We start from the raw sequence: 24,894 nt of genomic DNA, 5'->3' as shown, positions 1-24,894 counted from the left end.
AGAGTCTGTGAGAGAGAGTGAGAGAGAGAGAGAGTGTGTGTCTGTGAGAGAGAGTGAGAGAGAGAGAGAGAGAAAGTGTGAGAGAGAGTGAGAGAGAGAGAGAGAGAGAGAGAGAGAGAGTGAGGGGGGACAGAGAGAGAGATAGACTGAGAACAGACAGAGGGACGCGGGGTGGGGAGGGACAGTGATGGGAGAGAGAGATAACGGACGGGGGGGGCGATGGACGGAGAGAGAGAGACTGGAAAGGAGGAGAGCGGCGAGAGGAAGGCAGGAAGTCGAAAGGAAGAGCGGATAGGAACAAGGTGGGAGAGAGAGAGATATAGAGAAATTGGAATGGAGAGCGGGAGAAAGATGAAAATGGAGAGGGGTGAGAGAGTGTGAATGAAGGGAGGAGGGACAGAGAGGGATAAAGCCAGAGAGGGGGGAGAAAGAGGTGGAGGGATGAGAGAGGGGAGGGAGGGGGGATGGGATGAGAGGGGAATGGGATGAGAGAGGGGAGGGAGAGAGGGGGGATGAGAGGGGGAGAGAGGGGGGATGAGAGGGGGAGAGAGGGGGAGGGAGAGAGGGGGATGGGATGAGAGAGGGGAGGGAGGGAGCGAGGGGGGATGGGATGAAAGGGGAAAGAGAGGGGGAGGGGAGAGGGAGAGAGGGGGGAGAGGGCGAGAGGAGGGGGGAAGTAGATAGGGGAGGGAGAGAGAGCGGGGAGATAGGGGAGGGAGAGAGGGGGATGGGATGAGAGGGGAGGGAGAGAGGGGGATGGGATGAGAGGGGGATGGGATGAGAGAGGGGAGGGAGGGGAATAGGGGAGAGGGGGATGGGATGAGAGGGGTGAGAGAGGAGGAGGGAGAGGGGAAGAGTGGGGAGAGGGGGAGGGAGAGGGGGGAGGGGAGGGGGAGGGAGATAGGGGAGGGAGAGCGGGGAGAGGAGAGGGAGAGAGGCGGATGGGATGAGTGAGGGGAGGGAGGGGGATGGGATGAGAGGGAGGAGCGAGAGAGGGGGAGGCGAGAGGGGGATGGGATGAGAGGGGTGAGGGGGGAGAGGGGAAGAGTGGGAGAGAGAGTGGGAGGGAGAGAGGGGAGCGGGAGACGGTGGAGGGAGGGGGGGGAGGGTGAGAGGGGAGCGGGAGAGGGAGAGAGAGGGGAGGGAGGGGAGAGAGAGAGAGGGAGAGGGAGAGAGGGAGGGGCGGAAAAGGAGAAGGGGAGACAGAGCGAGAGAGAGGGAGAATGTGGAAAGGGAGAAGTAGAGGGTGACAGAGCAAGGAGACACAGACTGAGAGGACGGCAGAGGGACAGTGGGAATGTAGAGGGGCGAGTGAGAGAGAGAACGTGGAAGCAGAGAGAGGTGTGGAAAGAGAGGGGCGGGAGAGAGAGGAAGAGAGAGGGGGAGAGCAGTTGGAAAGGAAGGGCAGAGATAGAGAGGGGGGAGCGAGAGAGGTGGAATGGGAGAAGGGAGAGCCAGGGAGGGGAAGAAAGAAAATAGAGAGGGAGAGGGGCTGGGGACAGAGAGAGAGAGAAAGAGCGAGGAGATTAACAGAGAGAGGGAGAGCGGAGAGGCAGAGGGGCGAGTGCGAGCGGGGGGAAGAAAGTGAAAAGGGAGAGAGGGAGGGGAAACAAAGGGAAGGAGAGGGAGGGGGAAAGGGCGGAGGAGAGACGGGTGGAGAGAGAACTGGAAAGGGAGGGGGCGAGTGACGGGGACGAGGATGAAGGGGTAAAGTTGAAAAGGATGGCAGCGAGTGGGAAGGGGGGAGAGAGAGAGTGGAAAGGGAGATGCGGGTTGGTCGTCCCAGGGATAGAAAGAGAAGTGGGAAAGAGATAGGGGAGAGACAGGGGAAGTGAAAATGGAGGGGAGACGGCGAGACCCAGAGGGGGAGAGAGAGAGAGGGGGAGCGTGACACGGCGATGGGGGATAAAGAGAGGGGGAAGGAGAGAGGGGGAGGGAGGGAGAGAGAGAACGAACACGAAAGGGAACCGTGTGCGGTAAAGCTCCCGGTGTGTGGGAGCGGGGGGACCCGGAGACCGGGAACCGTAAACCCACCGTGGATTTGTTCGGCGACTGGCGAACGGCCATGATCAGCATCCCGGCCACTGTGGACTGAATAAACAGGGGTCAGACTCACAACTCCGACTCCCTCCCTCCTGCCCTCCTCGCCGCTCTCCCTCCGCACTCCCTACCCTTTCCCTCAGCCCTCCCACCTGCCCCTCCTGGGTTCCGGCCCGAAACGTCAAACCGACCTTTTCCCACGGATGCTGCCCGACCTGCTGAGTTCCTCCGGCGCGTTGTGACTCCTGCCCTCCTCGCCGCTCTCCCTCCGCACTCCCTACCCTTTCCCTCAGCCCTCCCTCCTGCCCCTCCTGGGTTCCAGCCCGAAACGTCAAACCGACCTTTTCCCACGGATGCTGCCCGACCTGCTGAGTTCCTCCGGCGCGTTGTGACACCTGCCCTCCTCGCCGCTCTCCCTCCGCTCTCCCTACCCTTTCCCTCAGCCCTGCCTCCTACCCCTCCTGGGTTCCGGCCCGAAACGTCGACCGATCTTTTCCCACGGATGCTGCCCGACCTGCTGAGTTCCTCCGGCGCGTTGTGACTCCTGCCCTCCTCGCCGCCTCTCCCTCCGCTCTCCCTACCCTTTCCCTCAGCCTCTCCACCTCCCCCTCCGCCCCCTCCTCCTCGCAGACCCGCCTCTGCCCGAGGGGGTGGGGGGGAGCCCCCACTCACGATAACTCCGGTCCACCAGGGGGCGCCCACCAGCATGGCGTAGCCCAGCCGCCAGCGGGCGGTGAACAGGATGAGGAGGCCCAGCAGAGCGCTGGAGACCCCCGAGGCCATCTGTCCGAACTGCGGGGCAGAGAGACAGACAGAGCGGAGGGAGAGGGGAGTGGAGAGGGTGGGGGGTGTTGAGAGGAGCGCAAGGGGAGAGCGGGCAGGGGTGAGGGAGGGGAGGAGAGGAGTGACGAGAAGCGGGTAAGGGGGTAAGCGGAGAAGAGGGAGAGGGTGGGGAGCGGGGACAGAGAGAGACAGACAGAGGGTTAGAGGGGGGAGAGCGGGGCGGGAGAGAGCGTATAAAGAGTGCAAGTCATTCGGGTACAAAGCAACGGCGGAGAGTGTCGAGGGACAGGGAACTCGGGTTACGAGGGTGGGACACACACCGTGAACGCCGGGGAGTGTCGAGGGACAGGGGGGACCTCGGGGTACGAGGGTGGGACACGCACTGTGAACGGTGGGGCGCGTGAGAGGGACGGGGGAACTCGGGGTACGAGGGTGGGACACGCACCGTGAACGGTGGGGAGTGTCGAGGGACAGGGGACTCGGGGTACGAGGGTAGGACACGCACCGTGAACGGTGGGGAGTGTCGAGGGACAGGGGACTCGGGGTATGAGGGTAGGACACGCACCGTGAACGGTGGAGAGTGTCGAGGGACGTGGGGACCTCGGGGTACGAGGGTGGGACACGCACCGAGAACGGTGGGGAGTGTCGAGGGACAGGGGACCTCGGGGTACGAGGGTGGGACACGCACCGAGAACGGTGGGGAGTGTCGAGGGACAGGGGGACCTCGGGGTACGAAAGTGGTACACGCACCGTGAACGGTGGAGAGTGTCGAGGGACAGGGGACTCGGGGTACGAGGCCGGGACACGCACCGAGAACGGTGGGGAGTGTCGAGGGACAGGGGGACCTCGGTGTACGAGGGTGGGACACGCACCGAGAACGGTGGGGAGTGTCGAGGGACAGGGGACCTCGGGGTACGAGGGTGGGACACGCACCGAGAACGGTGGGGAGTGTCGAGGGACAGGGGGACCTCGGGGTACGAAAGTGGTACACGCACCGTGAACGGTGGAGAGTGTCGAGGGACAGGGGACTCGGGGTACGAGGCCGGGACACGCACCGAGAACGGTGGGGAGTGTCGAGGGACAGGGGGACCTCGGTGTACGAGGGTGGTACACGCACCGTGAACGGTGGGGAGTGTCGAGGGACAGGGGGACTCGGGGTACGAGGGTGGGACACGCACCGTGAACGGTGGGGAGTGTCGAGGGACGGGGGGACTCGGGGTACGAGGGTGTGACACGCACCGTGAACGGTGGGGAGTGTCGAGGGACAGGGAAACCTCGGGGTACGAGGGTGGTACACGCACCGTGAACGGTGGGGAGTGTCGAGGGACAGGGGAACCTCGGGGTACGAGGGTGGTACACGCACCGTGAACGGTGGGGAGTGTCGAGGGACGGGGGGACCTCGGGGTTCGAGGGTCGGACACGCACCGTGAACGGTGGGGAGTGTCGAGGGACGGGGGACTCGGGGTACGAGGGTGGGACACGCACCGTGAACGGTGGGGAGTGTCGAGGGACGGGGGGACTCGGGGTACGAGGGTGTGACACGCACCGTGAACGGTGGGGAGTGTCGAGGGACAGGGGAACCTCGGGGTACTAGGGTGGGACACGCACCGTGAACGGAGTGGAGTGTAAAGGGACAGGGGAACCTCGGGGTTCGAGGGTCGGACACGCACCGTGAACGGTGGGGAGTGTCGAGGGACGGGGGACTCGGGGTACGAGGGTGGGACACGCACCGTGAACGGTGGGGAGTGTCGAGGGACGGGGGGACTCGGGGTACGAGGGTGTGACACGCACCGTGAACGGTGGGGAGTGTCGAGGGACAGGGGAACCTCGGAGTACGAGGGTGGGACACGCACCGTGAACGGAGTGGAGTGTAAAGGGACAGGGGAACCTCGGGGTTCGAGGGTCGGACACGCACCGTGAACGGTGGGGAGTGTCGAGGGACGGGGGACTCGGGGTACGAGGGTGGGACACGCACCGTGAACGGTGGGGAGTGTCGAGGGACGGGGGACTCGGGTTACGCGGGTAGGACACGCACCGTGAACGGTGGGGATTGTCGAGGGACGGGGGACTCGGGGTACGAGGGTAGGACACGCACCGTGAACGGTGGAGAGTGTCGAGGGACGGGGGGACCTCGGGGTACGAGGGTGGGACACGCACCGAGAACGGTGGGGAGTGTCGAGGGACGGGGAGACTCGAGGTTCGAGGGTGGGACGCGCACCGTGAACGGCGGGGAGTGTCGAGAGACGGGGGGGGGGTACCTCGGGGTACGAGGGCGGGACACGTACCGTGAACCGTGGGGAGTGTCGAGGGACAGGGGGACCTCGGCGTACGAGGGTCGGACGCACACCGTGAACGGTGGGGACTGTCGACGGACAGGAGGACCTCGGCGTACGAGGGTGGGACACGCACTGTGAACGGAAGGGAGGGTCGAGGGACGGGGGGAACTCGGCGTACGAGGGTCGGACGCGCACCGTGAACGGTGCGGAGTGTCGAAGGACAGGGGGGCCTCGGGTTGCGAGGGTGGGACACGCACCGGGAACGGTGAGGACTGTCGACGGACAGGGGGACCTCGGGGTACGAGGGTGGGACACGCACCATGAACGGAGGGGAGTGTCGAGGGACAGGGGGACTCGGGGTACGAGGGTGGGACACGCACCGTGAACGGTGAGGTGTGTCGAGGGACAGGGGGCTCGGGGTACGAGGGTGGGACACGCACCGTGAACGCTGGGGAGTGTCGAGGGGACGGTGAGACCTCGGGGTACGAGGGTGGGGCACGCACCGTGAACGGTGGGGACTGTCGACGGACAGGGGTACTCGGCGTACGAGGGTCGGACACGCACTGTGAACGGTCGGGAGTGTCGAGGGACAGGGGGACCTCGGCGTACGAGGTTAGGACACGCACCGTGAACGGTGGGGAGTGTCGAGGGACAGGGGGACCTCGGCGTACGAGGTTAGGACTCGCACCGTGAACGGTGGGGAGTGTCGAGGGACAGGGGGACTCGCCGTACGAGGGTGGGACGCGCACCATGAACGGTGGGGAGTGTCCAGGGACAGGGAGGACTCGGGGTACGAGGGTGGGACACGCACCGTGAACCGTGGGGAGTGTCGAGGGACAGGGGGACCCGCCGTACGAGGGTCGGACACGCACCGTGAACGGCGGGGAGTGTCGAGGGACAGGGGGACTCGAGGTAAGAGGGTGTGACACGCACCGTGAACGGTGGGGAGTGTCGAGGGACAGGGGGACTCGGGGTACGAGGGTGGGACACGCACCGTGAACGGTGAGGTGTGTCGAGGGACAGGGGGACCCGCCGTACGAGGGTCGGACACGCACCGTGAACGGCGGGGAGTGTCGAGGGACAGGGGGACTCGAGGTAAGAGGGTGGGACGCGCACCATGAACGGTGGGGAGTGTCGAGGGACAGGGAGGACTCGGGGTACGGGGGTGGGACACGCACCGTGAACGGTGGGGAGTGTTGAGGGACAGGGGGACCCGCCGTACGAGGGTCGGACACGCACCGTGAACGGCGGGGAGTGTCGAGGGACAGGGGGACTCGAGGTAAGAGGGTGGGACGCGCACCATGAACGGTGGGGAGTGTCGAGGGACAGGGAGGACTCGGGGTACGGGGGTGGGACACGCACCGTGAACGGTGGGGAGTGTCGAGGGACAGGGGGACCCGCCGTACGAGGGTCGGACACGCACCGTGAACCGTGGGGAGTGTCGAGGGACAGGGGACTCGAGGTAAAAGGGTGGGACACGCACCGTGAACCGTGGGCAGTGTCGAGGGACAAGTGGTCTCGAGGTAAGAGGGTGTGACACGCACCGTGACCGGCGAAACCCCGGGATCTGGCACAGCGGCTCCGTCACCAGGAACGGCGTGTCCGCCTTCGCCGGGATCGGCGTCATGGAGAGAGGCTGGGGGGGGGGGGGGTTGGTGGTTGGGGGTGGGGGGGGGAACAGGGTCTTTGACCGGGATCGGGGTCATGGAGAGAGGCTGGGGGGTGGGGGGGAACAGGGTGGAAGGAAGAAGAGGGTCTTTGACCGGGGTACTGTCCATCAAACCCGATAAAGTTGCAACATAACCCGCTGACTTTTGAACTCAGTATATCAAACACAAGCATCCCGTGAGGCAGCCTCCTGATCCGCCTTGTCGATCTGTGCAGCCGCTTTCCAGCAGCGATGAACCTGGGTCGCAAGATCTCTCTGCTCAGCGACGCTGCTGAAGACCTTGCCATTAACAGCGGGCTTTCAGAAAAAAAACATCTTTGTCTCCTCCAATTTCTCTCGCATTCCCTGACCCTCGACCCTCCCTGAATCCACGCTAATATCGCCCCAGCAGCGAATCCCACAGATTCACCCGCAACATATATTCCTCCTTATCTCTGTTCTAAATGGACGCCCATCTATTCTGAGGCTGTGTCGTCTGGTCTTAAACTTTCCGACTACAGGAAACATCCTCTCCACATCCACTCTATCTGTGTCCTCTGGTCCTAGACTCTCCCACTACAGGAAACATCCTCTCCACATCCACTCTATCTGTGTCCTCTGGTCCTAGACTCCCCCACTATAGGAAACATCCTCTCCACATCCACTCTATCTGTACTGTGGTCCTAGACTCCCCCACTATAGGAAACATCCTCTCCACATCCACTCTATCTGTGTCCTCTGGTCCTAGACTCTCCCACTACAGGAAACATCCTCTCCACATCCACTCTATCTGTGTCCTCTGGTCCTAGACTCCCCCACTACAGGAAACATCATCTCCACATTCACTCCATCTGTGTCCTCTGGTCCCAGACTCCCCCACTATAGGAAACATCCTCTCCACATCCACTCTATCTGTGTCCTCTGGTCCCAGACTCCCCCACTACAGGAAACATCCTCTCCACATCCACTCTATCTGCGTCCTCTGGTCCTAGACTCCCCCACTACAGGAAACATTCTCTCCACATTCACTCTATCTGTGTCCTCTGGTCCTAGACTCTCCCACTAGAGGAAACATCCTCTCCACATCCACTCTATCTGTGTCCTCTGGTCCTAGACTCTCCCACTACAGGACACATCTTCTCCACATCCACTCTATCTGTGTCCTCTGGTCCTAGACTCCCCCCACTATAGGAAACATCCTCTCCACATCCACTCTATCTGTGTCCTCTGGTCCTAGACTCCCCCCACTATAGGAAACATCCTCTCCACATCCACTCTATCTGTGTCCTCTGGTCCTAGACTCCCCCACTACAGGAAACATCCTCTCCACATCCACTCTATCTGTGTCCTCTGGTCCTAGACTCCCCCACTATGGGAAACATCCTCTCCACATTCACTCTATCTGTGTCCTCTGGTCCTAGACTCCCCCACTACAGGAAACATCCTCTCCACATCCACTCTATCTGTGTCCTCTGGTCCTAGACTCCCCCCACTATAGGAAACATCCTCTCCACATCCACTCTATCTGTGTCCTCTGGTCCTAGACTCCCCCACTATAGGAAACATCCTCTGCACATTCACTCTATCTGTGTCCTCTGGTCCTAGACTCCCCCACTATAGGAAACATCCTCTCCACATCCACTCTATCTGTGTCCTCTGGTCCTAGACTCCCCCCACTATAGGAAACATCCTCTCCACATCCACTCTATCTGTGTCCTCTGGTCCTAGACTCCCCCACTACAGGAAACATCCTCTCCACATCCACTCTATCTGTGTCCTCTGGTCCTAGACTCCCCCACTATAGGAAACATCCTCTCCACATTCACTCTATCTGTGTCCTCTGGTCCTAGACTCCCCCACTACAGGAAACATCCTCTCCACATCCACTCTATCTGTGTCCTCTGGTCCTAGATTCCCCCCACTACAGGAAACATTCTCTCCACATCCACTCTATCTGTGTCCTCTGGTCCTAGACTCCCCCACTATAGGAAACATAGAAACATAGAAAACATAGAAAATAGGAGCAGGAGTAGGCCATTCGGCCCTTCGAGCCTGCACCGCCATTTATTATGATCATGGCTGATCATCCAACTCAGAACCCAGCCTTCCCTCCATACCCCCGACCCCTGTAGCCACAAGGGCCATATCTAACTTCCTTTTAAACATAGCTAATGAACTGGCCTCAGCAGTTTGCTGTGGCAGAGAAATTCCACAGATTCACCACTCTCTGTGTGAAGAAGTTTTTCCTAACCTCGGTCCTAAAAGGCTTCCCCTCTATCCTCAAACTGTGACCCCTCGTTCTAGACCTCCCCAACATCGGGAACAATCTTCCTGCATCTAGCCTGTCCAATCCCTTTAGGATCTTATACGTTTCAATCAGATCCCCCCTCAATCTTCTAAATTCCAACGAGTACAAGCCCAGTTCATCCAGTCTTTCTTCATATGAAAGACCTGCCATCCCAGGAATCAATCTGGTGAACCTTCTTTGTACTCCCTCTATGGCAAAGATGTCTTTCCTCAGATTAGGGGACCAAAACTGCACACAATACTCCAGGTGTGGTCTCACCAAGGCCTTGTACAACTGCAGTAGTACCTCCCTGCTCCTGTACTCGAATCCTCTCGCTATAAATGCCAGCATACCGTTCGCCTTTTTCACCGCCTGCTGTACCTGCATGCCCACTTTCAATGACTGGTGTATAATGACACCCAGGTCTCGTTGCACCTCCCCTTTTCCTAATCGGCCACCATTCAGATAATAATCTGTTTTCCTATTTTTGCCACCAAAGTGGATAACTTCACATTTATCCACATTAAATTGCATCTGCCATGAGTTTGCCCACTCACCCAACCTATCCAAGTCACCCTGCATCCTCTTAGCATCCTCCTCACTGCTAACACTGCCACCCAGCTTCGTGTCATCCGCAAACTTGGAGATGCTGCATTTAATTCCCTCATCCAAGTCATTAATATATATTGTAAACAACTGGGGTCCCAGCACTGAGCCTTGCGGTACCCCACTAGTCACTGCCTGCCATTCTGAAAAGGTCCCGTTTATTCCCACTCTTTGCTTCCTGTCTGCTAACCAATTCTCCATCCACATCAATACCTTACCCCCAATACCGTGTGCTTTAAGTTTGCACACTAATCTCCTGTGTGGGACCTTGTCAAAAGCCTTTTGAAAATCCAAATATACCACATCCACTGGTTCTCCCCTATTCGCTCTACTAGTTACATCCTCAAAAAATTCTATGAGATTCGTCAGACATGATTTTCCTTTCACAAATCCATGCTGACTTTGTCCGATCATTTCACCGCTTTCCAAATGTGCTGTTATCACATCTTTGATAACTGACTCCAGCAGTTATCCCCACCACCGACGTTAGGCTAACCGGTCTATAATTCCCTGGTTTCTCTCTCCCTCCTTTTTTAAAAAGTGGGGTTACATTAGCCACCCTCCAATCCTCAGGAACTAGTCCAGAATCTAACGAGTTTTGAAAAATTATCACTAATGCATCCACTATTTCTTGGGCCACTTCCTTAAGCACTCTGGGATGCAGACCATCTGGCCCTGGGGATTTATCTGCCTTCAATCCCTTCAATTTACCTAACACCACTTCCCTACTAACATGTATTTCGCTCAGTTCCTCCATCTCACTGGACCCTCTGTCCCTTACTATTTCTGGAAGATTATTTATGTCCTCCTTAGTGAAGACAGAACCAAAGTAATTATTCAATTGGTCTGCCATGTCCTTGCTCCCCATAATCAATTCACCTGTTTCTGTTTGCAGGGGACCTACATTTGTCTTTATCAGTCTTTTCCTTTTTACATATCTATAAAAGCTTTTACAGTCCGTTTTTATGTTCTCTGCCAGTTTTCTCTCATAATCTTTTTTCCCCTTCCTAATTAAGCCCTTTGTCCTCCTCTGCTGAACTCTGAATTTCTCCCAGTCCTCAGGTGAGCCACTTTCTCTGGCTAATTTGTATGCTACTTCTTTGGAATTGATACTATCCCTAATTTCTCTTGTCAGCCACGGGTGCACTACCTTCCTTGATTTATTCTTTTGCCAAACTGGGATGAACAATTGTTGTAGTTCATCCATGCAACCTTTAAATGCTTGCCATTGCATATCCACCGTCAATCCTTGAAGTGTCATTTGCCAGTCTATCTTAGCTAATTCATGTCTCATACCTTCAAAGTTACCCCTCTTTAAGTTCAGAACCTTTGTTTCTGAATTAACTACGTCACTCTCCATGTTAATGAAGAATTCCACCATATTATGGTCACTCTTACCCAAGGGGCCTCTCACGACAAGATCGCTAATTAACCCTTCCTCATTGCTCAAAACCCAGTCCAGAATAGCCTGCTCTCTAGTCGGTTCCTCGACATGTTGGTTCAAAAAACCATCCCGCATACATTCCAAGAAATCCTCTTCCTCAGCACCTTTACCAATTTGGTTCACCCAGTCTACATGTAGATTGAAGTCACCCATTATAACTGCTGTTCCTTTATTGCACACATTTCTAATTTCCTGTTTAATACCATCTCCGACCTCACTACTACTGTTAGGTGGCCTGTACACAACTCCCACCAGCGTCTTCTGCCCCTTAGTGTTACGCAGCTCTACCCATATCGATTCCACATCTTCCCGGCTTATGTCCTTCCTTTCTATTGCGTTAATCTCTTTTTTAACCAGCAACGCCACCCCACCTCCCCTTCCTTCGTGTCTATCCCTCCTGAATATTGAATATCCCTGAACGTTGAGCTCCCATCCCTGGTCACCCTGGAGCCATGTCTCTGTGATCCCAACTATATCATAATCATTAATAACAATCTGCACTTTCAATTCATCCACCTTATTACGAATGCTCCTTGCATTGACACATAAAGCCTTCAGGCGCTCTTTTACAACTCTCTTAGCCCTTTTTAATGCTTGCCCTGGATTTGTCGGCCTGCCACTTTTACTTTTCCCCTTTGTACTTTTTGCTTCTACGCTCACTTTACACCCCTCTGTCTCTCTGCACTGGTTCCCATCCCTCTGTTGTGAACTAACCTCCTCACACCTAGCCGCTTTAATTTGATTCCCACCCCCCAACCATTCTAGTTTAAAGTCACCTCAGTAGCCCCCGCTAATCTCCCTGCCAGGATATTGGTCCCCCTAGGATTTAAGTGTAACCCGTCCTTTTTGTACAGGTCACACCTGCGCCAAAAGAGGTCCCAATGATCCAAAAACTTGAATCCCTGCCTCCTGCTCCAATCCCTCAGCCACGCATTTATCCTCCACCTCATCGCATTCCTACTCTCACTGTCGCGTGGCACAGGCAGTAATCCCGAGATTACTACCTTTGCGGTCCTTTTTCTCAACTCCCTTCCTAGCTCCCTATATTCTTCTTTCAGGACCTCATCCCTTTTCCTACCTATGTCATTGGTACCTATATGCACCAGGACCTCTGGCTCTTCACCCTCCCACTTCAGGATATCTTGGACACGATCAGAAATATCCCGGACCCTGGCACCAGGGAGGCAAACTACCATCCGAGTCTCTGGACTGCGTCCACAGAATCGCCTATCTGACCCCCTTACTATCGAGTCCCCTATCACAACTGCCCTCCTCTTCCTTGCCCTACCCTTCTGAGCTACAGGGCCAGACTCTGTGCCGGAGGCAGGGCCACTGTCGCTTCCCCCGGGTAAGCTGTCCCCCCCAACAGTACTCAAACAGGAGTACCTGTTGTTAAGGGGCACAGCCGCCGGGGTACTCCCCATCACCTGCCTTTTCTCCCTCCCCCTCCTAACCGTGACCCACTTGTCTGCCTCCCGTGGCCCCGGCGTGACCACCTGCCTTCCACTCCTCTCTATCACCTCCTCGCTCTCCCTGACCAGACGAAGGTCATCGAGCTGCAGCTCCAGTTCCGTAACGCGGTCCCTTAGGAGCTGCATCTCGATGCACTTGGCGCAGATGTAGACGTCCGGGAGGCTTGGAGACTCCAGGGCCTCCCACCGACACAGAGAACAGCAAACTGCCCTCACAGTCATAATGCCCCTCTCCTCAAATAGCAACAGAAAATGAATGTCAAACCTTCCTCGCCTCGCCCGCTTCCGCCTAAGCCCGGTGAGCCGAAGCCCTTAAGTCTTCACTCTGCTCTCGGCTCACTCTGCCACCCGCAAACTACGCTGCCCGCTCTCTGAGGCTCTGTTCCTTTTAAATCTGCCGCGCTGCACTGCCCGACGTCACACGCCTGCGCAGTCCCGCCTCTCAGAAAGCCGTTGGAGAAAAAAAATAACGAAAATTTCAAAAATCTCTTTTTCGGCACTCCCACTCAGACTCTCAGACTCCTTCTTCGAATCAAATCCGAAGCAGGATGTCTGCCCTTTTAAATCTGCCGCGCTGCACTGCCCGACGTCACACGCCTGCGCAGTCCCGCCTCTCAGAAAGCCGTTGGAGAAAAAAAATAACGAAAATTTCAAAAATCTCTTTTTCGGCACTCCCACTCAGACTCTCAGACTCCTTCTTCGACTCATCCTCTCCACATCCCCTCTATCTGTGTCCTCTGGTCCTAGACTCCCCCATTATAGGAAACATCCTCTTCACATCCACTCTATCTGTGTCCTCTGGTCCTAGACTCCCCCACTACAGGAAACATCCTCTCCACATCCACTCTATCTGTGTCCTCTGGTCCCAGACTCCCCCACTACAGGAAACATCTTCTCCACATTCACTCTATCTGTGTCCTCTGGTCCTAGACTCCCCCACTACAGGAAACATACTCTCCACATCCACTCTATCTGTGTCCTCTGGTCCCAGACTCCCCCACTACAGGAAACATCTTCTCCACATTCACTCTATCTGTGTCCTCTGGTCCTAGACTCCCCCACTACAGGAAACATACTCTCCACATCCACTCTATCTGTGTCCTCTGGTCCCAGACTCCCCCGCTATAGGAAATATCCTCTCCATATCCACTCTGTCTCGAACTTTCAATATTCGATAGGTTTCAATGAAATTCCCCCCCCCCCCCGCGCACCACACCACCACTAACTCATTCTTCTAACCAGCGAGTTCAGGCCCGGAGCCACCAATCGCTCCGCATACGTTAACCTTTTATGTCCCTGCATTATTCTCGTGAACCTCCTCTGGGCCTCTCCAATTGCCAGCGCACATCCTTTCTCAGATGATTAGAATACTCCAAGTGCGGTCAAAGCAATGGCTTCCATCCTCAGCATTCCCAGCCTGGCGCGTCAGTGCATGGCCTCCTCTCCTGCCCCGATGGGGGCCTCACTCAGTTTGCAAGAGCAACACCTTATATTCCATTTGGGAAGCAACCAACCTGATGGCATCAGCGTCGATTTCCTCCTGCCGCATAATTCCCTACTTCCTCGCCTTCACCAGTCCCCTTTCCGTTCCCCTCCCCACCTCACACCTCTTCTCCTTGCCTGCACATTACCTCTCCCTGGTTCCGCCCGCTTTCCCTTTTTCCATGCTCTTCTGTCCTTCCCCCTTCTCCAGCCCTGTACCTCTTTCACCCATCAGATACCCCCTTCTCCAGCCCTGTACCTCTTTCACCAATCAGATACCCCCTTCCCCCGTCCTTTACCCCGTTTACCAATCAGATCCCCCCTTCTCCAGCCCTGTACCTCTTTCACCAATCAGATACCCCTTTCTCCCGTCCTTCTCCCCGTTTACCAATCAGAGCACCCCTTTTCCAGCCCTGTACCTCTTTCACCAATCAGATACCCCTTTCTCCCGTCCTTCTCCCCGTTTACCAATCAGAGCACCCCTTTTCCAGCCCTGTACCTCTTTCACCAATCAGATACCCCTTTCTCCCGTCCTTCTCCCCGTTTACCAATCAGAGCACCCCTTTTCCAGCCCTGTACCTCTTTCACCAATCAGATACCCCTTTCTCCCGTCCTTCTCCCCGTTTACCAATCAGAGCACCCCTTTTCCAGCCCTGTATCTCTTTCACCAATCAAATCCCCACTTCTCCAGCCCTTTACCTCGTTCATCAATCATATCCCCCCTTCTCCAGCCCTGTATCTCTTTCACCAATTAGATCGCTCCCTTCTCTTTTCCTTTACCTCGTTCACAAATCAGGTCATCCCTTCTCCAGCCCGGTATCTCTTTCACCAATCAGATCCCCCCTTCTCCAGCCCTGTCTCTCTTTCACCAGTCAGATCCCTCCTTCTCCAGCCCTGTATCTGTTTCACCAATCAGATCGCTCCCTTCTCTCGTCCTTTACCTCGTTCACCAATTAGATCGCTCCCTTCTCTCTTCCTTTACCTCGTTCACCAATCAGGTCATCCCTTCTCCAGCCCGGTATCTCTTTCACCAGTCAGATCCCTCCTTCTCCAGCCCTGTATCTCTTTCACAAATCAGATCCCCCCCTTCTCTCGTCCTTTACCTCGTTCACCAATCAGATCGCTCCCTTCTCTCGTCCTTTACCTCGTTCACCAATCAGATCCCCCCTTCTCCCGCCCTGTATCTTTTTCACCAATCAGATCTCCCCCTTCTCCCGTCCTTTACCTCGTTCACCAATCAGATCCCCCCCTTCTCCAGCCTTGTATCTCTTTCACCAATCAGATCCCCCCTTCTCAAGCCCTGTATCTGTTTCACCAATCAGATCCCCCCTTCTCTCGTCCTTTACCTCGTTCACCAATCAGATCACCCCTTCTCCAGCCCTGTATCTCTTTCACCAATCAGATCCCTCCCTCTCTCGTCCTTTACCTCGTTCGCAAATCAGATTCCCCCTTAACCATCTCCTTCATCTCTTTCACCAATCAGATTCCCCCTTCTCCAGCCCTTTCCCTCTTTCACCAATCAACCACGCTCTTGACTTCAGCCTCTCCCGGGTTCACCAATCAGCTGCCACCTTGTACTCCTTCCTCAACTCCCCTCCCCCCACCTTCTAACTCTGAATGCTCCCCTCCTCGCTCAGCCCTGATGAAGGGTCTCGGCCCCCCCGAGACATCGACTGTTCACTCTCTTCCACGGATGCTGCCTGGCCTGCTGAGTTCCTCCAGCATTTTGTGTGTGCGTGTTTCCTTGGACTTACAACTTCCGCTGGCTTTCACGTGTATATTGGACTCTTACTAACCCACTGGAACAGCAGCGGGGCGGGTTCATCGCTCAGCGATCAGCACCGTCGTTCCCACAATCCTGATTGAGAAGTTGCAGAACCTGGGCCTCTGTACCTCCCTCTGCAATTGGATCCTCGACCTCCTAACCGGAAGACCACAATCTGTGCGGATCAGTGATCACATCTCCCCCTCGCTGACGATCGGCACTGGCGCACCTCAGGGCTGTGTGCTCAGCCCACTGCTCTACTCTCTGTATACACATAGCTCAAATACCACCTATAAATTTGCTGACGGTATAACCATCGTTGGTAGAATCTCAGATGGTGACCAGAGGGCGTACAGGAGTGAGATATGCCAACTGGTGGAGTGGTGTCACAGCAAAAACCTGGCACTCAACGTCAGTAAGACGAAAGAGCTGATTGTGGACTTCAGGAAGGGTAAGACAAAGGAACACATACCAATCCTCAGAGAGGGACAAAAAGTAGAGAGAGTGAGCAGCTTCAAAGTCCTGGGTGTCAAGATCTCTGAGGATCTAACCTGCTCCCAACATATCGATGTCGTTATAACTAAGGCAAGACAGCGACTATACTTCATTGGGAGTTTGAAGAGATTTGGCATGTCAACAAATACGCTCAGAAACTTCTATAGTTGTACCGTGGAGAGCATTCTGACGGGCTGCCTCACTGTCTGGTGTGGAGGGGCTACTGCACAGGACCGAAAGAAGCTGCAGAAGGTTGTAAATCTAGTCAGCTCCAAACTGGGTACTAGCCTACAAAGTACCCAGGACATCTTCAGGGAGCGGTGTCTCAGAAAGGCAGCGTCCATTATTAAGGACCTCCAGCACCCAGGGCATGTCCTTTTCTCACTGTTACAATCAGGAAGGAGATACAGAAGCCTGAAGGCACACACTCACCGATTCAGGAACAGCTTCTTCCCCTCTGCCATCCGATTCCTGAATGGACATTGAAGCTTTGGACATGACATCACTTTTTTTTTAAATACACAGTATTTCTGTTTGTTGCACAATTTTAATCTATTCAATAAACGTAATTGAGTTATTTATTATTATTAATTTTTTTCTTCTATATTGAACTGCTGCTGCTAAGTTAACATGCTGGTGGACATGTCGGCCTGCCGGGAGTCACACTCACGTCCCCATCTACATCAACGGAGCTGTAATGGAGCGTGTATCAAGCTTCAAATTCCTCGGTGTCCACATTTTCGAGGATCTCACCTGGTCCCTGAACTCCTCCATCCTGATCAAGACGGCGCAACACGCCTTTATTTCCAGCGGAACATGAAGAAAGCTCACCTCTGTCCCAGGATACTGACGGACTTTTACCGCTGTACCATTGAGAGCATACTCACCAACTGCATCTCAGTGTTGTATGGCAATTGTCCCGTATCGGACCGCAAAGCACTCCAGCGTGTGGTGAAAACTGCACAGCGTATTATCGGCAGCCAATTGCCCACCATTGAGAACATCTACCACAAACGCTGCCCGGGCAGGGTGAAAATCATTATCAGGGATGCATCTCACCCTCACCATGAACTTTTTACTCTCCTCCCATCCAGTAGGGCCACAGGAGCCTCCGCTCCCGCACCAGCAGGCACAGAAAGAGCTTCTTCCCTGAGGCTGTGACCCTGCTGAACCTCACATCACAGCGCTAAGCAGTATTGCATCCGTATTGTACTGTCTCAGTACTTTTATATTTGTGTGCTGTAGCACTTACTTTTTATTTATTCGAAGTTCTTTTGTGAATAAAAAAAGGTGTTCTTGTACATCAGTCACTGAAAGCAAGCATGCAGGTACAGGAGGCAGTGAGGAAAGCTAATGGCATGCTGGCCTTCATAACAAGGGGAATTGAGTACAAGAACAAAGAGGTCCTTCTCCAGCTGTACAGGGCCCTGGTGAGACCACACCTGGAGTACTGTGTGCAGTTTTGGTCTCCAAATTTGAGGAAGGACACTCTTGCTATTGAGGGAGTGCAGCGTAGGTTCACAAGGTTAATTCCCGGGATGGTGGGACTGTCATATGTTGAAAGATTGCAGTGACTGGGGTTGTATACTCTGGAATTTAGAAGGCTGAGAGGGGATCTGATTGAAACATACAAGATTATTAAGGGATCGGACACGCTGGAGGCAGGAAGCATGTTCCCGCTGATGGGTGAGTCCAGAACCAGAGGCCACAGTTTAAGAATAAGGGGTAGGCCATTTAGAACGGAGTTGAGGAAAACCTTTCTCACACAGAGGGTTGTGGATCTGTGGAATGCTCTGCCTCAGAAGGCAGTTGAGCCCAATTCTCTGCATCCTTTCAGAAAAGAGTTATAGTTCTGAAAGATAGCGGAGTGAAGGGACATGGGGAGAAGGCAGGAACTGGATACTGATTGTGGATGATCAGCCGTGATCACAGTGAATGGTGGTGCAGGCTCGAAGGGCTGAATGGCCTACTCCTGCACCTATTGTCTGCTGTCTATTGTCTAACACTATTCTTTGCATTTCTGGGCAGATGCTAGATGGATTTCATTGGCTTTGTGTCTGCAGTCGGCACAACGTTGAATCTAATCTAATCTATTAAACCTGAACACAAGGAATTCTGCAGATGCTGGAAATTCAAGCCACACACATCAAAGTTGCTGGTGAACGCAGCAGGCCAGGCAGCATCTCTAGGAAGAGGTACAGTCGACGTTTCGGGCTGAGACCCTTCGTCAGGACTAATCAACCTGATTTTGATTCTGGCAAGAGGGAGCGTGCGAACTCTGACGGCAGTCCCGGCCTTGTCCAGCAGAGGTCGCCGCTGCACCGTGAATTTTACACGGGGGAGCCAGTCTGCGCCTTTGCAAGACCAGACAACTCCTCAGACTATCGTACATCCGCCCTGACCCCTTAACCTGTCCGTCTCGAAGGGGAACGCAGGCAGGCAGGAGGGTGGCCAAGAGCGTGGTAAATCTGCGGCGCCAGCCAAGTCCGTGGGTATATTTAAGGCGGCCAGGGCACCAAAGGATATGGCGAGAAGGCAGGAACGTGGGGTCGACTGGGACCCGGGACTCGATGGGCTGTGTGGTGAGCAGTTTCAGGTTCCGAAGACCCACCCTGGGTCCTACCCGCCGGTGCCGTTGCAAAGAAGGCCTCTTGAGAGACTCCTGGACGGGTGCACGGAGCTTGGGAAGACAGAGGGTCACGGGGGAGCCCGAGGTAATCTCTTAAAGTGAGTACGTGGTCGGCACAGCATTGCGGGCCGAAGGGCCTGTGTGGGGCGGCGGGCTCTCCGAGTCGCTGAGGCGCGGCAGCGGCGAGGCTGGGATTTTGAGGAACCCCGGGGACACCGCCACAGCACCGCACCTTCCTGCAGTGGGGCGACCAGAAGTGTACGCGGCGCTCCAGATGTGGCCGATTGCGACGTAGCAACCTCGCCCCTCCCGGCTCTTGGACGCACGAAGCCCCGACGACAGCGCTCCGTAAGCCGGGCAAGTTTGTACAGACCTCCCGTGGGAGTGGGGGGCCGATCTGATCGGCCGCAGCCCCGCCTGCGGACGGAGGGTGGCGCCACTGAGCAGGGGTCGGACAAAGCCGCGGGGGAGCTGCAATCCCAAGCCCCCGCCAGCAGGGAGCGGCAGCCTCCCAGCGTCCGGGACATGGGCAAAAGATGATGCAGGACCTCAAAACTTATTTAGGACCCCCACTTCCCAGGACTTGTCCTCTTCTCACTGCTGCCATCGGGAAAGAGGTACAGGAGCCTGACTGTTCAAGGAACAGCACCTTCCCCTCCGCCATCCGCTTTCTGAACGGAGGTCGAACCCGTGTGAACAGAGCCTCGTGTTTTTTAGCTTGTACTGCTAATTTAACTTGATTCTGAACTTCCCGTAAAAGTTTAACTTCAACGGAGTGACGGAGATAGGGACGATGAGGGGATCCGGGGGAAAGGAATGGGGAGAGTGCGAAATGAGTGAGGAGTGGAGGGAGGAGGGGAATGAGGGCGATGGGGTGAGGGAGGGGGAGGAAGAGTCGGAAATGAGTGAGTGGAGTGAAAAGGGAAGAGTTGGGATTTGAGGGAGATGGGGTGAAGATGATGGGGGAAGAGGGGAGATTGAGAAATGAGAACGGAGTGGAAGGAAGAGGGAGGAGGTGGGATTTCAGGGGAATGGGGTGAGGGGGATAGGGAGGAAGAGGGGAGGGGAGAGTGAGAAGGAGCAGAGGGAAGAGGGAGGAGGTGGGATTTAAGGGGATAGGGAGGAAGAGAGTGGGGAGTGCAGGGAAGAGGGAGGGGTGGGACTTGAAGGGGGTAGGAAGGAAGAGGGGGAGGGAGAGAGTGAGGAGTGGCGGGCAGAGGGAGGAGGTGGTATTTGAGGTGGTAGGGAGAAAGAGGGGAGGGAGAGAGTGAGGAGTGGAGGGCAGAGGGAGGAGGTGGGATTTGAGGGGGTAGGGAGGAAGAGCGGAGGGGGAGAGTGAGGAGTGGAGGGCAGAGGGAGGAGGTGGGATTTGAGGGGGTAGGGAGGAAGAGGGGGAGGTGGAGAGTGAGGAGTGGATGGGCAGAGGGAGGAGGTGGTATTTGAGGTGGTAGGGAGGAAGAGGGGAGGGGGAGAGTGAGGAGTGGAGGGCAGAGGGAGGAGGTAGGATTTGAGGGGGTAGGGACGAAGAGGGGAGGTGGAGAGTGAAGAGAGGAGGGCAGAGGGAGGAGGTGGGATTTGAGGGGGTAGGGAGGAAGAGGGGGAGGTGGAGAGTGAAGAGTGGATGGGCAGAGGGTGGAGGTGGGATTTGAGGATGGGGTGAGGGAATGGGGTGGACGAGGAGGACAGGGAGAGGGGAGGCGGGTTGGAGGGGGCAGAAAATGAGTTACGGGATGCAGGGAAAGCAGAGGAGGGGGATCTGCGAGAGATGAGACATTTACCCTCCGCATGGGACATGGAGGGCACGACCACCGGGGAAAGACGGTTCCCGTGAAAACTCGCTGTCGCTCGCACCCCCGTGGAAAAGCGCGTTCGCTTACCTGCTGGTTTTCCGGCCCCTGGCTCGCCATCTCGTCCCGGGTGAGCCGCAGCCGCCGACGGTCAACCCGGCAGCCTCGGTGCGCTCGGAGTCGCACCTCATCCCAGTCTCCGTCACCCCTCCCTCCCCTACACCCCTCCCCGTCTCCGTCACCCCTCCCTCCCCTACACCCCTCCCCGTCTCCGTCACCCCTCCCTCCCCTACACCTCTCCCCGTGTCCGTCACCCCCTCCCTCCCCTACACCTCTCCCCGTCTCCGTCACCCCCTCCCTGCCCATCTCCGTCATCCCCACCCTCCCCTACACCCCTCCACGTCTCCGCCACACCCTCCCTCCCCTACACCCCTCCCCGTCTCCGTCACCCCCTCCCTCCCCTACACCCCTCCCCGTCTCCGCCACACCCTCCCTCCCCTACACCCCTCCAAGTCTCCGTCACCCCCTCCAGCCCCTACACCCCTCCCCGTCTCCGTCACCCCCTCCCTCCGCTACACCCCTCCCCGTCCCCCTCACTGTCTCCCTCCCCTACACCCGTCCCTGTCTCCGGCACCCCCTCCCTCCCGTACGCCTCTCCCCATCTCCGGCACCCCGTCCCTCGCCTACACCCTTTCCCCGTCTCCGTCAGCCCCTTCCTCCCCTACACCTCTCCCCATCTCCGTCACCCCCTCCCTCCGCTACTCCCCACCCCGTCTCCGTCACCCCTCCCTCCGCTACACCCTCCCCGTTCCCCTCACTCCCTCCCTCCCTTACACCCCTCCCCGTCTCCGGCACCCCCTCCCTCCCCTACACCCCTCCCCGTCTCCGGCACCCCCTCCCTCCCCTACACCCCTCCCCGTCTCCGTCACCCCCTCCCTCCGCTACACCCCTCCCCGTCCCCCTCACCCCCTCCCTCCCCTACACCCCACCCCGTCTCCGTCACCCCCTCCCTCCCCTACACCCCACCCCGTCTCTGTCACCCCCTCCCTCTGCTACACCCCTCCCCGTCCCCCTCACTCTCTCCCTCCCCGACACCCCTCCCTGTTTCCGGCACCCCCGCCCTACCCTACACCCCTCCCCGTCGTCGTCACCCCCTCGCTCCCCTACACCCCTCCCCGTCTCCGTCACCCCCTCCCTCCGCTACACCCCTCCCCGTCCCCCTCACTCTCTCCCTCCCCTACGCCCCTCCCCGTCTCCGGCACCCCCGCCCTCCCCTACACCCCTCCCCGTCGTCGTCCCCCCTTCCCTACCCTACACCCCATCCCAGTCTCCGTCACCCCTCCCTCCCCTACACCCCTACCCGTCTCCGTCACCCCTCCCTCCACTACACCTCTCCCCGTGTCCGTCACCCCCTCCCTCCCCTACACCTCTCCCCGTCTCCGTCACCACCTCCCTGCCCATCTCCGTCATCCCCACCCTCCCCTACACCCCTCCACGTCTCCGCCACACCCTCCCTCCCCTACACCTCTCCCCGTCTCCGTCACCCGCTCCCTCCCCTACACCCCTCCCCGTCTCCGTCACCCACTCCCTCCCCTACACCCCTCCCCGTCTCCGGCACCCCCTCCCTCCCCTACACCGCTCCCCATCTCCGTCACCCCCTCACTCCGCTACACCCCTCCCCGTCCCCCTCACTTTCTCCCTCCCCTACGTCCCTCCCTGTCTCCGGCACCCCCGCCCTCCCCTACACCCCTCCCCGTCGTCGTCACCCCCTCGCTCCCCTACACCCCTCACCGTCTCCGTCACCCCCTCCCTCCGCTACACCCCTCCCCGTCCCCCTCACTCTCTCCCTCCCCTACACCCCTCCCCGTCGTCGTCCCCCCTTCCCTACCCTACACCCCATCCCAGTCTCCGTCACCACTCCCTCCCCTACACCCCTTCCCGTCTCCGTCACCCCTCCCTCCACTACACCTCTCCCCGTGTCCGTCACCCCCTCCATCCCCTACACCTCTCCCCGTCTCCGTCACCCCCTCCCTGCCCATCTCCGTCATCCCCACCCTCCCCTACACCCCTCCACGTCTCCGCCACACCCTCCCTCCCCTACACCTCTCCCCGTCTCCGTCACCCGCTCCCTCCCCTACACCCCTCCCCGTCTCCGTCACCCACTCCCTCCCCTACACCCCTCCCCGTCTCCGGCACCCCCTCCCTCCCCTACACCCCTCCCCATCTCCGTCACCCCCTCCCTCCGCTACACCCCTCCCCGTCTCCGTCACCCCCTCCCTCCGCTACACCCCTCCCCGTCCCCCTCACTTTCTCCCTCCCCTACGTCCCTCCCTGTCTCCGGCACCCCCGCCCTCCCCTACACCCCTCCCCGTCGTCGTCACCCCCTCGCTCCCCTACACCCCTCCCCGTCTCCGTCACCCCCTCCCTCCGCTACACACCTCCCCGTACCCCTCACTCTCTCCCTCCCCTACGTCCCTCTCCGTCTCCGGCACCCCGGCCCTCCCCTACACCCCTCCCCGTCGTCGTCACCTCTCCCTCCCCTACACCCCTCCCCGTCTCCATCACCCCCTCCCTCCCCTACACCCCTCCCCGTCTCCGTCACCCCCTCCCTCCCCTACACCCCTCCCCGTCTCCGCCACACCCTCCCTGCCCTACACCCCTCCCCGTCTCCGTCACCCCCTCCCTCCCCTACACCCCTCCCCGTTCCCCTCACTCCCTCCCTCCCTTACACCCCTCCCCGTCTCCGGCACCCAATCCCTCCCCTACACCCCTCCCCGTCTCCGGCACCCCCTCCCTCCCCTACACCCCTCCCCGTCTCCGTCACCCCCTCCCTCCCCTACACCCCTCCCCATCTCCGTCACCCCCTCCCTGCGCTACACCCCTCCCCGTCTTCGTCACCCCCTCCCTCCGCTACACCCCTCCCCGTCCCCCTCACTTTCTCCCTCCCCTACGTCCCTCTCCGTCTCCGGCACCCCCGCCCTCCCCTACACCCCTCCCCGTCGTCGTCACCTCTCCCTCCCCTACACCCCTCCCCGTCTCCATCACCCCCTCCCTCCCCTACACCCCTCCACGTCGCCGTCACCCCCTCCCTCCCCTACACCCCTCCCCGTCTCAGTCACCCCCTCCCTCCCCTACACCCCTCCCCGTCTCCGTCACCCCCTCCATCCCCTACACCTCTCCCCGTCTCCGTCACACCCTCCCTCCCCTACACCTCTCCCCGTCTCCGTCACCCCCTCCCTGCCCATCTCCGTCATCCCCACCCTCCCCTACACCCCTCCACGTCTCCGCCACACCCTCCCTCCCCTACACCCCTCCCCGTCTCCGTCACCCCCTCCCTCCCCTACACCCCTCCCCGTCTCCGCCACACCTTCCCTCCCCTACACCCCTCCAAGTCTCCGTCACCCCCTCCATCCCCTACACCCCTCCCCGTCTCCGTCACACCCTCCCTCCGCTACACCCCTCCCCGTCCCCCTCACTGTCTCCCTCCCCTACACCCGTCCCTGTCTCCGGCACCCCCTCCCTCGCCTACTCCCTTTCCCCGTCTCCGTCAGCCCCTTCCTCCCCTACACCCCACCCCTTCTCCGTCACCCCCTACACCCCTCCCCATCTCCGTCACCCCCACACTCCCCTACACCCTCCCCTTCTCCGTCACTACTCCCTCCCCTACACCCCACCTCGTCTCCGTCACCCCCTCCCTCCCCTACACCCCACCCCGTCTCCGTCACCCCCTCCCTCCCCTACACCCTTCCCCGTCTCTGTCACCCCCTCCCTCCACTACACCACTCCCAGTCCCCTCACTGTCACCCTCCCCTACACCCGTCCCTGTCTCCGGCACCCCCTCCCTCCCCGACGCCCCTCTCCATCTCCGGCACCCCGTCCCTCGCCTACACCCCTTCCCCGTCTCCGTCAGCCCCTCCCTCCCCTACACTCTCCCCATCTCCGTCACCCCTCCCTCCGCTACTCCCCACCCCGTCTCCGTCACCCCTCCCTCCGCTACACCCCTCTCCGTTCCCCTCACTCCCTCCCTCCCTTACACCCCTCCCCGTCTCCGGCACCCCCTCCCTCCCCTACACCCCTCCCCGTCTCCGGCCCCCACTCCCTCCCCTACACCCCTCCCCATCTACGTCACCCCCTCCCTCCGCTACACCCCTCCCCGTCTCCGTCACCCCCTCCCTCTGCT

General features: G+C 58.3%; 1 pseudogene; it reads left to right on the top strand.

Annotated features, from left to right (window-relative positions):
- The first annotated feature begins 13,946 nt into the window (after positions 1–13,946).
- Positions 13,947–19,467, top strand: LOC134342176 (uncharacterized; annotated as a pseudogene).
- Positions 19,468–24,894: the final 5,427 nt, after the last annotated feature.

The sequence above is a fragment of the Mobula hypostoma genome, unplaced genomic scaffold (genome assembly GCF_963921235.1).
Source record: "Mobula hypostoma unplaced genomic scaffold, sMobHyp1.1 scaffold_76, whole genome shotgun sequence".
Lineage (NCBI taxonomy): Eukaryota > Metazoa > Chordata > Chondrichthyes > Myliobatiformes > Myliobatidae > Mobula > Mobula hypostoma.
This window is presented reverse-complemented; position numbering and strand designations above follow the sequence as displayed.